The sequence below is a fragment of the Malaclemys terrapin genome, chromosome 11 (genome assembly GCF_027887155.1).
Source record: "Malaclemys terrapin pileata isolate rMalTer1 chromosome 11, rMalTer1.hap1, whole genome shotgun sequence".
NCBI classification, from domain to species: Eukaryota; Metazoa; Chordata; order Testudines; family Emydidae; genus Malaclemys; species Malaclemys terrapin.
In genome coordinates, this window is record NC_071515.1 from 16,685,917 (window position 1) to 16,700,969 (window position 15,053).

At 53.2% G+C, this 15,053-nt stretch overlaps 1 long non-coding RNA gene across 1 annotated transcript; it reads right to left on the reverse strand.

Annotated features, from left to right (window-relative positions):
* Positions 1-2,684: 2,684 nt before the first annotated feature.
* Positions 2,685-14,614, reverse strand: LOC128845667 (uncharacterized). Its single transcript, XR_008446699.1, has 3 exons — positions 14,419-14,614; positions 14,195-14,286; positions 2,685-2,752 (listed from the first exon to the last, which is right to left on the reverse strand). It is a non-coding gene; the product is annotated as an uncharacterized LOC128845667 (long non-coding RNA).
* Positions 14,615-15,053: the final 439 nt, after the last annotated feature.

Consider the following 15,053-nt stretch of genomic DNA (forward strand, 5'->3'; position numbering starts at 1 on the left):
CAACACACTCCAGTGTCCTGAGTCACTGATGCTGCAGGGCTAGAGATCCTCAGCTGGTGGGAATTTGCAGAGCTCCATTGCCGTCCATAGCGCTAAGCCAATTTGCACCATCTGAGGAGCTGGTTCTTGGAGCCTGGTACTGACTAGTGAAGGACTAGCTATAGGCATTAGCAGACTGAATCAAAACTTGAGTTCCATCCAGTCCAGGACCCCATCTCTGACAGCAGCCAGCACCCAATGGTTCAGAGGAAGCTGTTAGAATCTCACAGAAGCAGCTGTGGAAGAATCTGTCTCCCAGATAGGCTTTCTACAGATCTCTAATAGGCCTCTGTCCTTATTCTCCCCCAAAGCGGAGTGACGTTAGCACAGGAAGGAACAAAGGTACCTGTTCTAAATAGAGTTCAGCCTGAGAATTAGTCTGAATCCAATATGCTGACAGGCTGAAAAACATGAAGGGCCCAGCCGGCTCTGTAGTGCTCTGCGCTTTCCCAGCCAGCCAGGTCCTTCCTGAAGCCGTTGTTCAGAAAATAGGGGTCTCCTCAGAATCGCCCTGGGCTCATGTGTGCATGGTGGCTGGGGTGGGAGACTCAGTGGGGACAAGAGCCAGAGTCAGTCCAGAGTGACTGTAGGAGAACTACGCTGCGAGCTGGACTGTCCCTGTGCCAGGCAAACCTGCTTTCATGGTTAGCGTGGTCTTGCCTCCAGCTTTCCTGTCTTACTTTTAAGCAATTGTCCTGGCCTCCTGAGAATGTGAATAACTCCCATAGGCTCGCTGATCACCGTGACCACACTCCCCCGGAGCCTTCTCCTTGCCGTCAGCTCCCTCAATCCCTGCCCATAACTCTCCTCCCACAGTCCAGGGACCAGTTATTTTGCACTTTGCTGTATTTTGTCTAGAGTCTCCTCTGTAAATGTGTGTGTGTGTGTGGGAGGGTGGGGGTGAGGGTGGGGTGGGGGAGAGGTGAGAATTGCCATATGAAAGGTGGCGAGGAGAGAGCTTGTCTCTAACTCTACAGAGCTTTGATCTCCTTGCTGTGATTCACACCCTTACTGCTGTGTAATAGAGGTGAAGGAGGCATGGCCCAGTCTAGTGGCACTAGCCCATTTCAGTCATGAGGACAGAGGTTGCTGTGGGGTATCAACAAGGAAAAAAGAAGTTTAGCAACAGCAGAGAAAGGGGAACCCTGGATTAGCTTTATTCCAGCTCAATCATCACACTATTAATGACGGAAATGGTCTCTGCTCTGTCCTTTGTAGGGCTCAAAGAACACATTCTCTTCTCCATGGGCCTGGGCCAAAGCCCATTAAAGACAACAGAGAGACTGACTTCCGTGAGCTTTGTTTGGATCAGGCCACCATGAACAAAGAGGGGTTGGACTCATTCCTGCATCTCTAGGCTTAGCCTATAACCATCTCACTGTCCACTATTTCCTTTGACTGACGGGCTGGTCTCACCCTCACTCAGATCCCGGACTAAGGAACTGGATCTGGGGAGTTTGTACCCAATATCCCCCACCTCCTCCTTCTTTACATCTGAGGGTCTCTCTGATGAGTCCTTGCGGAGGACTGTCAAGTCATATTGCCCTGGCCTGATCTTCTTTGACTAACCACCAGGAAATACGGGCTTCCAGGGCTCCATCTGTGTCTTTGCATTAACCAAGTGTATCTTCCTGCCTCATTTAACTACCAGGCTCCTCTGATCAGCGAAGCAGCAGAAAAGCTTCCTGACTCAGGATACAGAGTAACTCTGCTGCTCAGTGCAGCATCTGCCAACCTGCCAGCCTTGAGGCCCAGCCTGTGATATGGTTCTGCAGATCCTAGGCTCAGTGCAGATCCTGGCAGCTGCGTGGGAATGTGCCTGAAAGCCGCTTTTGTGCACCACCCCCACCAACTTGGAGGCCATCTGGCCACTGGGCCAGCCCCCAGCATAAAGCAGAGAAGCCTCGGGGATGCCGCAGCCATGCCCCCTCTCCCTTGGGAACACCTCCATCTCCTGAGGCTGGGAGGAAGGTGGTGTTGGAGCCATTATAACAGGCCGATGGCGCCCATTACAGAAGAGGACGATCACACAGTGGATGACCAAAGCACACAGTACAAATTAGACCCCATTGGTGCCATGACAGGGCCTCTGCGTCCCCATTGCCATCTCCTTGATCCACACCCTGGGACCTCTGCTTCCTCACTGCACTAACCTAAGGATATTACTTACGTTCACGTACCAAGTCCAGGCCTTCTGATCTGGGTCTGTCTGACGGCGTGCTGGACAGTGCGCCCTAGGGAATCAACACAACGGCTCTCCTGTCAATGCTTACATTCTCCAGGGCGAACTTTCAGAGGTTCAGCCTCTCAACAAAGAGAGCAGTTTTCAAGACGTCTCACGGGAAATCAAACGCAGTCACAATCTGGGAAATTACCGAGGGACTGATGGCCGAATGCTGCGCTATTTCCACTGTTCCAGAGGGATTTCCTCAGAAGTATCTGGATGATTATGGTTTCAACACAATCCCTGCCTTTTACATAAACCCCAGGCCACCCCACTTACAGGTCAAGAAATGAGGATGCAAGGTGCCCCAGACATACATATGGGGCACTGCCAGTTGTGAGAATATGGGACTGAGCAACGCTCTGCAATCTCAGTTCAACAAGTCAACAAAACTTACCTCAGCAAAGAAAGCAACTGAGGTGAGCGTGTGCTTCTTCCTGCCCCACTTGGGCCTTGGGCCTGAAATCCTTCCCTCTCTCATGTGGGGCTCTGCAACATAAATACCCATGAGTAATAGGGACAGCAAGCTCTACAGAGCAAATCCGTACGGCAGATGGTAGAAAGAATAGCTTATACTATCTATCTATCTGTCTATCTATCACTACATGTTAATTCACTTACAGCATCTAGGCCTCCCCATTGTAGCTGAATGGTTCACAGTCAGAAGCTGGGATGTATCTGTTGAGGGGCTGGATTGTAGGATGAGAGTCCATGCATAGGCTCAGGCCAATGTCTTCCTATGTCACTGTCCAAAGTCTGGCACTAACATTCATATTCAGGCATCTAGACGAGTGGATTGATTTTCAGAGGAGCTGAACAGCCATGGCTTCGGCAGATTCGAGTGAGAAGTTCTTGGTATTCAGCATTTGAGAAAGGTCAGGCCATTTATTTAGGTGCCTGAGTGTGGCATTGCAGCCGCTGCTATGGGTCGTTTACAATGAATACGGAATCAACATCATCTCGGCACGACAACCAAGTTCAGGATCTAATCGAGCTGTATCCTCTCTGTACTGCTGTACGGTTGCGAAACATTGGGACTGTGCCACTCAGAGTGGGCAAAGCTGGAGGCTTTCCACATAAAATGCCAACGTTGTATATTGGGCATAGAGTGGAAGGACTTCATTTGTAAAGCAGATGTTTATGGTCACTCCGGTCTACAGACTACTGGGGCCATTGTCCGCAGATGGCGTCTTATGCTTTTCAGACATGTCGCGAGTATGCCACAAGACCAGGCCTGCACAACATACGGCCCGCGGGCCGCATGCGGCGCGTGGGGGCTCACTGTGCGGCCCGCGGGGGGATTCTAAACCCCACGCACACAAAGTCCCGAGGATGGCGTGGCGGCGCTTCCTGGGGCAGCTCCTGGTGGCGTGCCTGCCCGCCGACAGGAGCCAGCAATGCGGGACACGGGCACAGGGATGGAGCCCTCGTGCGCCGCCGCGCCTCCAGCCGCCCCCCTCGCCGGCCCCAAGCGGGACACGGAGCCCGCGCGCGTTGCTGCCCCTCCCCACTGCCCCAAGTGGGACACGGGCACAGAGCGCTCGCCCCCCCCCCAGCGGGACACAGGGCTCAGCCACCGCCACCGTCCTGAACGCTTTTTGGCCCCCCCCCCCGGGACTCCTGCCCCATCCAACCCCCCGCGTTCCTTGATGCCCACCCCGGGACCCCTGCCCCATCCACCCCCTTCCCTGTCCCCTGACTGCCCTCCGCTGCCCCATCCAACTCCTCTCCTGATTCCCCATCCAAACACCCCTTCTCCCTGTCCTCTGACCACCCTTGGAACCCCTGCCCCTGACTGCCTCCCACCACCCCATCCAAGCCCTGCTCCTTCCTGACTGCCCCCCAGGACCCTTGCCCCCATTCAATCCCCCTGTTCCCTGCCATCTGACCGCCCCGATGCCTATCCACCCCCCCACCACCTCCCTGAACTCCCCTGCCCTCTATCCAACATCCCGTCCCTGCTCCCTTACCGCGCTGCCTGGAGGTGGCTGGCGGTGCTACAGCCGCGCCGCTGGGCTGGAGCCGGGCCACATTGCCACTGCGCAGTGCCTGGAGCACCGAGTCAGTCTGAGCTTGCAGCCCCCTCGCTTCCCGCGAATCAGCTGTTCGCGCAGGAAGCCTGGGAGGGCTGAGAAGCAAGCGGCGGGTTCGAACTCAGGCCCAGGGAGGCGGAGCGGAGGTGAGCTGGGGCAGGGAGCGGTTCCCCTGCGCCCCTCCCCCCGGGTTACCTGCTGTGGTGCGGACGGCTCCCCCCACCCCAGCTCGCCTCCGCTCCGTCTCTGCCTCCCTGGGCTTGAGCGCGAAGCTGCCGCTTGCTTCTCTGCCCTCCCAGGCTTCCCGCGCGAACAGCTGATTCGCGGGAAGCGGGGGGGGGGAAGCGGGGCAGAGTGTTCAGAGGCGGAGCGGAGGTGAGCTGGGGCCGGGGAGCGGGGCGGAGAGCTGGAGCACCCATGGGGTCGGCTCCTAAGGCGCCACTTTTGGATAATGTGCTCAGGGGGAGCAGCCGCTCCCTCTGCTCCCCCCAGCTACGGTCCTGGTCACTTCAACTTACCGGTTGTTAAATTTAGAAGCCCTTTTAGAACCGGTCCCGCGCAGGACAACTGGTTCTAAAAGGGCTTCTAAATTTAACAACCGGTTCCCGCGAACCGGCTCCCGCTCACCACTGGAGACTCCCCTTGCCGCTCTCACCCTAGGAGCCAGAGACCTCCCAGCAGGGCTGGTGAGTGCAGCCAGGGAAGGGGGAAGGGTGTGGTGGAGTGAGTGTCTGGGAGGTGTGCAGGGGGTGCTGGGCTGTGAGGGTGTGGAGGGCGCTGGGCAGTGGGGGAGGTTTGTGTGTTTTGGGGTGCTAGGCAGTGGGGGCCTGTTGGGGGGTGCTGGGCAGTGACAGAGATCTCATAGACTCATAGACTCTAAGGTCAGAAGGAACCATTATGATCATCTAGTCTGACCTCCCGCATGATGCGGGCCACAAAACCTGACCCACCCACTCTTGGAAGAATTCTCTCCCTTGACTTAGCTGTTGAACTCCCCAAATTATTATTTAAAGACTTCAAGTCGCTGAGAATCCTCCAGCAAGCGACCCCTGCCCCATGCTGCGGAGGAAGGCGAAAAACCTCCAGGGCCTCTGCCAATCTACCCTGGAGGAAAATTCCTTCCTGACCCCAAATATGGCGATCAGCTGAACCCCGAGCATGCGGGCAAGATTCTCTAGCCAGTCCTCCTGGAAAAGTTCTCTGTAGTAACTTTTAATATCCCATCATTGACCATTGTTATTGACCTATTGACTAAAATCACTGTATCCCATCAAACCATCCCCTCCATAAACTTATCAAGCTTAATCTTAAAGCCAGAGAGGTCTTTTGCCCCCACTGTTTCCCTTGGAAGGTTGTTCCAAAACTTCACCCCACTGATGGTTAGAAACCATCGTCTAATTTCAAGCCTAAACTTCCCGACGGCCAGTTTATATCCATTCGTTCTAGTGTCCACATTAGTACTGAGCTGAAATAATTCCTCTCCCTCCCTGGTATTTATCCCTCTGATATATTTAAAGAGAGCAATCATATCCCCCCCTCAGCCTTCTTTTGGTTAAGGTAAACAAACCGAGCTCCTCGAGTCTCCTTTCATACGACAGATTTTCCATTCCTCGGATCATCCTAGTGGCCCTTCTTTGTACCCGTTCCAGTTTGATTTCATCCTTTTTAAACATGGGAGACCAGAACTGCACACAGTACTCCAAATTAGGTCTCACCAGTGCCTTGTATAACGAAACCAGCACCTCCTTATCCCTACTAGAAATACCTCGCCTAATGCATCCCAAGACAGCATTAGCTTTTTTCATGGCCACGTCACATTGCCGACTCATAATCATCCTGCGATCAACCAGGACTCTGAGGTCCTTCTCCTCTTCCGTTACATCCAACTGATGCGTCCCCAGCTTATAACTAAAATTCTTGTTAGTTATCCCTAAATGCATAACCTTACACTTCTCACCGCTGCAGTCTCCCCTTTAACCAGTTCCTTATCCACCTCTGGATTTTCATATCGATCCCCATCTTTTCCAATTTAACCAATAATTCCTCATGCGGTACCGTATCAAACGCTTTCCTGAAATCGAGGTATATTAGATCCACTGCATTTCCTTTATCTAAAAAATCTGTTACTTTCTCAAAGAAGGAGATCAGGTTGGTTTGGCACGATCTACCTTTCGTAAAACCGTGTTGTAATTTGTCCCAATTGGCATTGACCTCAAGGTCCTTAACTACTTTCTCCTTCAAAATTTTTTCCAAGACCTTGCATATTACAGATGTTAGACTAACAGGCCTGTAGTTACCCGGGTCACTTTTTTTCCCCTTCTTGAAAATAGGAACCACATTAGCTATTCTCCAGTCAAACGGTACCACCCCCGAGTTTATGGATTCATTAAAAATTATCGCTAACGGGCTTGCAATTTCCCGCGCCAGTTCTTTTAATATTCTCGGATGAAGATCATCCGGTTCGCCCGATTTAGTCCCGTTAAGCTGTTCGAGTTTGGCTTCTACCTCGGATACGGTAATGTCAATCCCCACTCCTTTATTCCCATCCGTCTCGCTTCTACTATTCCTCAGCCTTTCATTAGCCTCATTAAATACCGATGCAAAATATTCATTTAGATATTGTGCAATGCCTAGATTATCCTTAATCTCCACTCCATCTACAGTCTTAAGCGGTTCCACTTCTTCTTTCTTTGTTTTCTTCCTATTTATATGGCTATAAAAGCTCTTACTATTGGTTTTAATTCCCCTCGCAAGGGCCAACTCTACTCGGCTTTTTGCTTTTCTCATTCCATCTCTACATGCTGTGACCTCAATAAGGTAGGTTTCTTTGCTGATCCCCCCCCTTCCACTCCCTCTACGCTTCCTGTTTTTTCTTAATGACCCCTCTGAGATGCTTGCTCATCCAGCTCGGTCTAAATCTCCTGCCTATGAACCGTTTTCCCTTTCTTGGGATACACGCCTCTGACAGCTCCTGCAATTTCAACTTGAAATAATCCCAGGCGCCTTCCACCTTTAGATCCCTAAATATGTTAGTCCAATCCACTTCCCTAACCAGTCTCCTTAATTTATTAAAGTTAGCCCTTTTGAAATCGTAAACCTTAGTCTCCAATTTAATTCTGTTAATCTTTCCATTTAGTTCAAACTGAATTAGCTCATGATCACTTGAGCCAAGGTTGTTCCCTACAACCATTTCCTCAACGAGGTCCTCACTACTCACCAGCACCAAATCTAAAATGGCATCCCCCCTCGTCGGTTCAGCAACTACTTGATGAAGGAATTCATCAGCTATTACGTCTAGGAAAATCTGAGCCCTATTATTGTTACTAGCATTTGTTCCCCAATCTATATCTGGGAAGTTAAAGTCTCCCATGATTACACAGTTCCTATTAGTATTTACTTCCTTAAAAACGTTAATGAGTTCTCTGTCCATATCCAGGCTAGATCCCGGCGGTCTATAGCACACCCCAAGCACTATCCCAGGGGAGGCTCTAGTAGTTCTTTTACCCAATGTGAGTAATGCCCAGACAGACTCCGTCTTATCCATTCCATCGCTTATTATTTCTTTACAGTTTACCTCATTATTGACATACAATGCTACTCCCCCACCTTTACCTTTGATCCGGTCTTTCCTAAACAGCACATACCCTTCCATACCTGTACTCCAGTCATGACTACTGTTCCACCACGTTTCAGTTATTCCTACGATATCCGGTTTCATTTCTCGGACCAGGAGCTCCAATTCCTCCATTTTGTTACCTAGGCTTCTTGCATTGGTGTATAAACATCTTAATTTATGCCTTTTGGCCTCTCTCACATTCGTTCTCCCATTTGATATGGACACCGTACTGCTAGTATGACCCATTAGTCTGGTATCCACCGCCCCCGCCCCTCCTTATGTCTAATCTCTTCCCCCTGGCTGTATCTGTTCTTATCTCATTGTCCTCCCTCTCAATGTTATAATCTGGTGTGGAGATTAACTGGACATCTCCCAACCGTCTCCCCCAAATTCCTAGTTTAAAGCTCTTTTGATGAGATGAGCCAGCCTCCCTCCCAGAAGTCTATTTCCTTCCCTACTCAGGTGAAGTCTGTCCCGTGAGAACAGTTTTCTGTCCCCGAAAGCCTCCCAGTGGCCATACATCCCAAAGCCCTCTTTATAGCACCACTCCCTTAGCCAACTATTTGTCATCACAATCCTTTCACCCTTTTACTGCCCTTCTCTAGGAACAGGCAGAATCCCACTAAAGATGATCTGAGCCTCGAATTCCTTAAGTGTCTTCCCCAGCCTGGCATAATCTCCCTTGATTCTCTCTAGCGAGAACCTAGCCGTATCATTTGTTCCTACGTGAAGGATGATCAAGGGGTTCTTACCTGCTCCTTTTAGGATCCTTTTCAGCCACAAGTCCACATCCCGTATCTTAGTGCCCGGGAGACAGCACACCCTTCTGTTCTCTGGGTCCGCCCTGGTTACAGGCCTGTCCAACCTCCTCAGTAAGGAGTCCCCAATCACATACACTTGCCTTTGCCTGGTGGCAGTGCGATCTACTAATCTATCCCCTGTTCCCTCTAGTTGCAACCCCTGTCCATTCCTATTTTCCCTTATAGTCCCCCTTACGTCATCCTGTATCCTCCCGGGGCCCAGAATTGGTGCTGTCTCCATCAACTCCTCCCCTCTTTCTATGGGACTAGCTGCTCATCTCTTTTTCCTCACCCTGCCCCCTTCAGTTACCACCTGCTGCACCCCTTCCTCGTTCTCCAAACACCCAAACCTGTTCCTGAGCTCTATTTCTCCTTCACTGGCCCTCCTTTTCCTTTGCCTGCTTCTCACAGTCACATGCTTCCACTGCCCTTGTTCTCCCCCCGGCATTCCCCCCCTCACAGGTCTTAGCCCCTGCTACCACCTGTACCCCTGAGCATTCCCCTTCAGCCCCCACTTGCCTTTGCTCCATCAGGTGCTCGAACCCCCTTCTAAACTCTATCAGGGTATCTACCTGCATCTCCAAGCCTTGGATCTTTTCTTCCAGCAGTTCTATTAGGAGGCATTTCATGCACACATACCTCTGTTCAGGTACTGCTGCTAGGACCATGTACATACCGCAGCTGCCGCATGCAATCATCTGCATTGTGTCACCTGCGGCTTGGCTCATGGCTGCTGTTGCCTGGGCCCGCCTGCTCAGCTGTGCCCTCTGCACCTGGGGAAACACAGCACACAGGGCACCATGCCCTCCTGCCTCCCCTTCCACCTCCTCCAATGGAACTCCCACTCAAACTCCCGTTAGCAGCCCTGTTCACTGCCTCCTGTGCCGCTGCTCGCAGCTGTTGCCGCTGCCTGGCTGGGTGGCCGCTTTTATAGGCCCTCTCCTCAGCCAAGCTCCACCCCCAATCACGGCTCAGCTGCCCGCCCAGCTCGCTGCCCCTACAGGCCTCTACACATACAAGCAATACAAAGACAGACGCAAATACAGGTACCTTCTCCTCCAATGGAACTCCCACTCAAAGATCTGTGTGTGTCAGGGCACTGGGGGTCTGTGTGGGGCATTGTTTAGTTGTGGTGGTGGGGCTGTGGGGAAGGGCACTGGGAGGGAGGGAAAACCCATATAAATTGACACAAATTGCAAATTAAAACTTTTAAAATGTATAAGCATTTTACTCACTTGGGCGCATTGTGATAGACTGACATTCTCAAATATTCCCCTCTTTTCTGGACATAACTCAGATATAGCGATCAACATACACTTCTTTAATAACTCGCCTTCTGTGAAGCATTTCCCAGCAGCAGCAATTTCCTTAGAAATTTTAAAGCTTACAAGCTTACTTTAGTAACTGTATCGTTCTCAGTGCTCACTTTCTTGAAAATTTGCTGTTCTCTACTAAGGTTTTTCGCTAAACTGGCTACTTTAATTATTTTTTCATTTGGGCTCAATTTGGCGAGATTGGGATGCTTAGTTTCAAAGTGCCACCGAACATTGTATTCTTTCAGAACGACTAACGTTTCGCGACACACGAGGCACAGTATTTTGTCTTTGGAAATAGTACATAAGTATTTATTCGTCCATTCAATGTTGAAAACTCTGTGCTCTGATTCTATTTTTCTCTTTTTCTTTTCACTCATGGTATCCATTATGAAGCTCAAGATTTTGTTGAATAAATTCACACACAAGGGAAACACTCACAGTCACACACAAAGAGAAGAGATATCTCACGGCACATGGCACACTAACAAGGCACTGACGGTGTGTGGAAGCCTGTAGGTCCAGGGGTCACTATATTACTGCACACAGCAGTCAATCAATGCAGTTGTAGATAACTCTCTGCATTATGCATTTTTGTATAACTTTTATATGACTTTGTATTGAACCTTGGTACTATGTTATAGCGGGCTCCTAAGATAGTATAATTAAGGTAAAAGAAAAATTTCTTCTGTGCAAATTTTTGAAGCAGAGTTCAAATTTGTGTGCCATGAGGCAAATGCGCCCAAGTGAGTAAAATGCTTATACATTTTAAAAGTTTTAATTTGCAATTTGTGTCAATTTATATGGGTTTTCAGATAGACATCATAAGTAAAAAAAAGAAAAACAAAAGTTTGTGTTTTAAATTGAAAATTTTCCTAAAAAATATCAATAAATGATTATCAGCCAAGAATAAGATATGTAATTACAAATGCATTTTAATTTCTTTATGGGTCGAAATGTCAAAGACTGCTAAACTAACCTTACTGTTTTTCCCTGCGATCTTTTTCATTTGCCCATTCAATATAAACTCTGTCCAAATCTATCAGTCCTCAATCCAGCTGGTAACTCTTAATACACATCAGCACCCCACATAGAACCCCCCACTCACTAGTTTCCCAATACACACAGATTTCTCCTCCCTCCCTCCCAGTGCCCTTCCCCACAGCCCCACCACCACAACTAAACAATGCCCCACACAGACCCCCAGTGCCCTGACACACACAGATCTCTGTCACTGCCCAGCACCCCCCAACAGGCCCGCACTGCCTAGCACCCCAAAACACACAAACCTCCCCCACTGCCCAGCGCCCTCCACACCCTCACAGCCCAGCACCCCCCGCACACCTCCCAGACACTCACTCCACCACACCCTTCCCCCTTCCCTGGCCGCACTCACCAGCCCTGCTGGGAGGTCTCTGGCTCCTAGGGTGAGAACGGCAAGGGGAGTCTCCAGTGGTGAGCGGGAGCCGGTTCGCGGGAACCAGTTGTTAAATTTAGAAGCCCTTTTAGAACCAGTTGTCCTGCGCGGGACCGGTTCTAAAAGGGCTTCTAAATTTAACAACCGGTAAGTTGAAGTGACCAGGACCGTAGCTGGGGGGGAGCAGAGGGAGCGGCTGCTCCCCCTGAGCACATTATCCAAAAGTGGCGCCTTAGGAGCCGACCCCATGGGTGCTCCAGCTCTCCGCCCCGCTCCCCGGTCCCAGCTCACCTCCGCTCCACATCCACCTCTGAACACTCCGCCCCGCTTCTCCCCCACCCCGCTTCCCGTCAATCAGCTGTTCGCGCGGGAAGCCTGGGAGGGCAGAGAAGCAAGCGGCAGCTTCGCGCTCAAGCCCAGGGAGGCGGAGACGGAGCAGAGGTGAGCTGGGGTGGGGGGAGCCGTCCGCGCCACAGCAGGTAACCTGGGGGGAGGGGCGCGCACGGAAACCGCTCCCCGCCCCAGCTCACCTCCGCTCCACCTCCCTGGGCCTGAGCGCGAAGCCGCCGCTTGCTTCTCAGCCCTCCCAGGCTTCCTGCACGAACAGCTGATTCGTGGGAAGCGGGGGAGCTGCAAACTCAGACTGATCCGGTGCTCCAGGCACTGCGCGGTGGCAGCATGGCCCGGCTCCAGCCCAGCGGCGCGGCTGTAGCGCCGCCAGCCACCTCTAGGCAGCGCGGTAAGGGAGCAGGGAGGGGATGTTGGATAGAGGGCAGGGGAGTTCAGGGAGGTGGTGGGGGGGTGGATAGGCATCGGGGCGGTCAGATGGCAGGGAACAGGGGGATTGAATGGGGGCAAGGGTCCCAGGGGGCAGTCAGGAAGGAGCAGGGGTTGGATGGGGTGGTGGGAGGCAGCCAGGGGCAGGGTTTCCAAGGGTGGTCAGGGGACAGGGAGAAGGGGTGTTTGGATGGGGAATCAGGAGAGGAGTTGGATGGGGTGGTGGAGGGCAGTCAGGGGACAGGGAAGGGGGTGGATGGGGCAGGGGTCCCGGGGGGGGGCATCAAGGAATGCAGGGGGTTGGATGGGGCAGGAGTCCCGGGGGGGAGTGGGCCAAAAAGCGCTCAGGATGGGGGCGGTGGCTGAGCCCTGTGTCCCGCTGGGGGGGGGGTGAGGGCTTCGTGCCCGTGTCCCGCTTGGGGTAGTGGGGAGGGGCAGCGGCGCGCGTGGGCTCCGTGTCCCGCTTGGGGCCGGCGGGGGGGTTGGAGGCGCGGCGGCGCGCAAGGGCTCCATCCCCGTGTCCCGTTTGGGGCGGGGGTGGTGGTGGAGGCATGGCTGCGCGCAAGGGCTCCATCCCCGTGTCCCGCTTGGGGCGGGGGGTGGTGGAGGCGTGGTGGCGTGCGAGGGCTCCATCCCCGTGTCCCGCTTGCGGCGCGGGGGGTGGTGGAGGCGTGGCGGCGCGCGAGGGCATCATCCCCTTGTCCCGCTTAGGGCGCGGGGGGCGGGTGTGGAGGCGTGGCAGCGCGCGAGGGCTCCATCCCTGTGTCCCGCTTGGGGCGGGGGCGGGTGGAGACGTGGCGTGGCACGAGGGATCCATCCCCGTGTCCCGCTTGGGGCGCAGGGGGGGTGGAGGCGTGGCAGCGCGCGAGGGCTCCTTCCCCGTGTCCCGCTTGGGGCCGGGGGGGGGTGGAGGCGTGGTAGCGCACGAGGGCTCCATCCCTGTGTCCCGCTTGGGGCCGGGGGGGTGAAGGCATAGTAGCGCACGAGGGCTCCATCCCTGTGTCCCGCTTGGGGCCGGGGGGGGTGAAGGCATAGTAGCGCACAAGGGCTCCATCCCCGTGTCCTGCTTGGGGCCGGGGGGGGTGAAGGCGTGGTAGCGCACGAGGGCTCCATCCCCGTGTCCTGCTTGGGGCCGGGGGGGGGTGAAGGCGTGGCAGCGCACGAGGGCTCCATCCCCATGTCCCGCTTGTGGCGCGGGGGGTGGTGGAGGCATGGCGGCGCGCGAGGGCTCCATCCTCGTGTCCCGCTTAGGGCGGGGGCAGGTGGAGGTGCGGCGGCGGGCGAGGGCTCCATCCCTGTGTCCCTCTTGGGGCGCGGGGGGGAGGTGGAGGCATGGCGGTACGTGAGGGCTCCATCCCTGTGTCCCGCTTGGGGTGGGGCTGGCAGCGCGCGAGGGCTCCGTGCCCGTGTCCTGCTTGGGGCAGGGGGGCTGGTGGCGCGCGAGGGCGCAAAAATATCCTTGCGCCGGCACCGGCATTGGGTCGGGGGGGGCGGCGCCTGAAAGCCCCGCCACCGCAGCTCTGATTGGGCTGGACTCAGCCGCCCGCATTGCTGGCTCCTGTCGGCGGGCAGGCAGGCCACCGCGGGCCGTATGTTGTGCAGGCCTGCTATATGGCATGAACCTGTTAGTCCCTCGTAGATTCGTCCACTCTGCATCTACTTCTGCTGTCAAACCTTCTCGTGGCTCCATAGCATGAGAGGGCTAATGCACAGATTCCATCTCTTCCTACAAGGTCACAAAGAATGTAACAGAGATCGGAGGCTAATCAGAAGAAAGGGAAAAGGTCAATAATGCCGTGGCTGATGTAATGAACCAGCTGTCTTGCAATTCATCCTGTTATGGAAGGAAGACAGAGACGTGAGAGAAATGAGGATGCAAGGTGTCCCAGACATATATATGGGGCACTGCCAGTTGTGAGAATATGGGACTGAGCAACGCTTTGCAATCTCAGTTCAACAAGTCAACAAAACTTACCTCAGCAAAGATGGCAACTGAGGTGAGCGTGTGCTTCTTCCTGCCCCACTTGGGCCTTGGGCCTGAAATCCTTCCCTCTCTCATGTGGGGCTCTGCAACATAAATACCCATGAGTAACAGGGACAGCAAGCTCTACAGAGCAAATCCGTACGGCAGATGGTAGAAAGAATAGCTTATACTATCTATCTATCTGTCTATCTATCATTACATGTTAATTCACTTACAGCATCTAGGCCTCCCCATTGTAGCTGAATGGCTCACAGTCAGAAGCTGGGATGTATCTGTTGAGGGGTTGGATTGTAGGATGAGAGTCCATGCATAGGCTCAGGCCAATGTCTTCCTATGTCACTGTCCAAAGTCTGGCACTAACATTCATATTCAGGCATCTAAACGAGTGGATTGATTTTCAGAGGAGCTGAACAGCCACGGCTTTGGCAGATTCGAGTGAGAAGTTCTTGGTATTCAGCATTGAGAAAGGTCAGGCCATTTATTTAGGTGCCTGAGTGTGGCATTGCAGCCTCTGCCATGGGTCGTTTACAATGAATACGGAATCAACATCAACTCGGCACGACAACCAAGTTCAGGATCTAATCGAGCTGTATCCTCTCTGTACTGCTGTACGGTTGCGAAACATTGGGACTGCGCCACTCAGAGTGGGCAAAGCTGGAGGCTTTCCACGTAAAATGCCAACGTTGTATATTGGGCATAGAGTGGAAGGACTTCATTTGTAAAGCAGATGTTTATGGTCGCTCCGGTCTACAGACTACTGGGGCCATTGTCCGCAGATGGCGTCTTATGCTTTTCAGACATGTCGCGAGTATGCCACAAGATGTTCCGGCGAATGCCGTTCTCTGAGTGG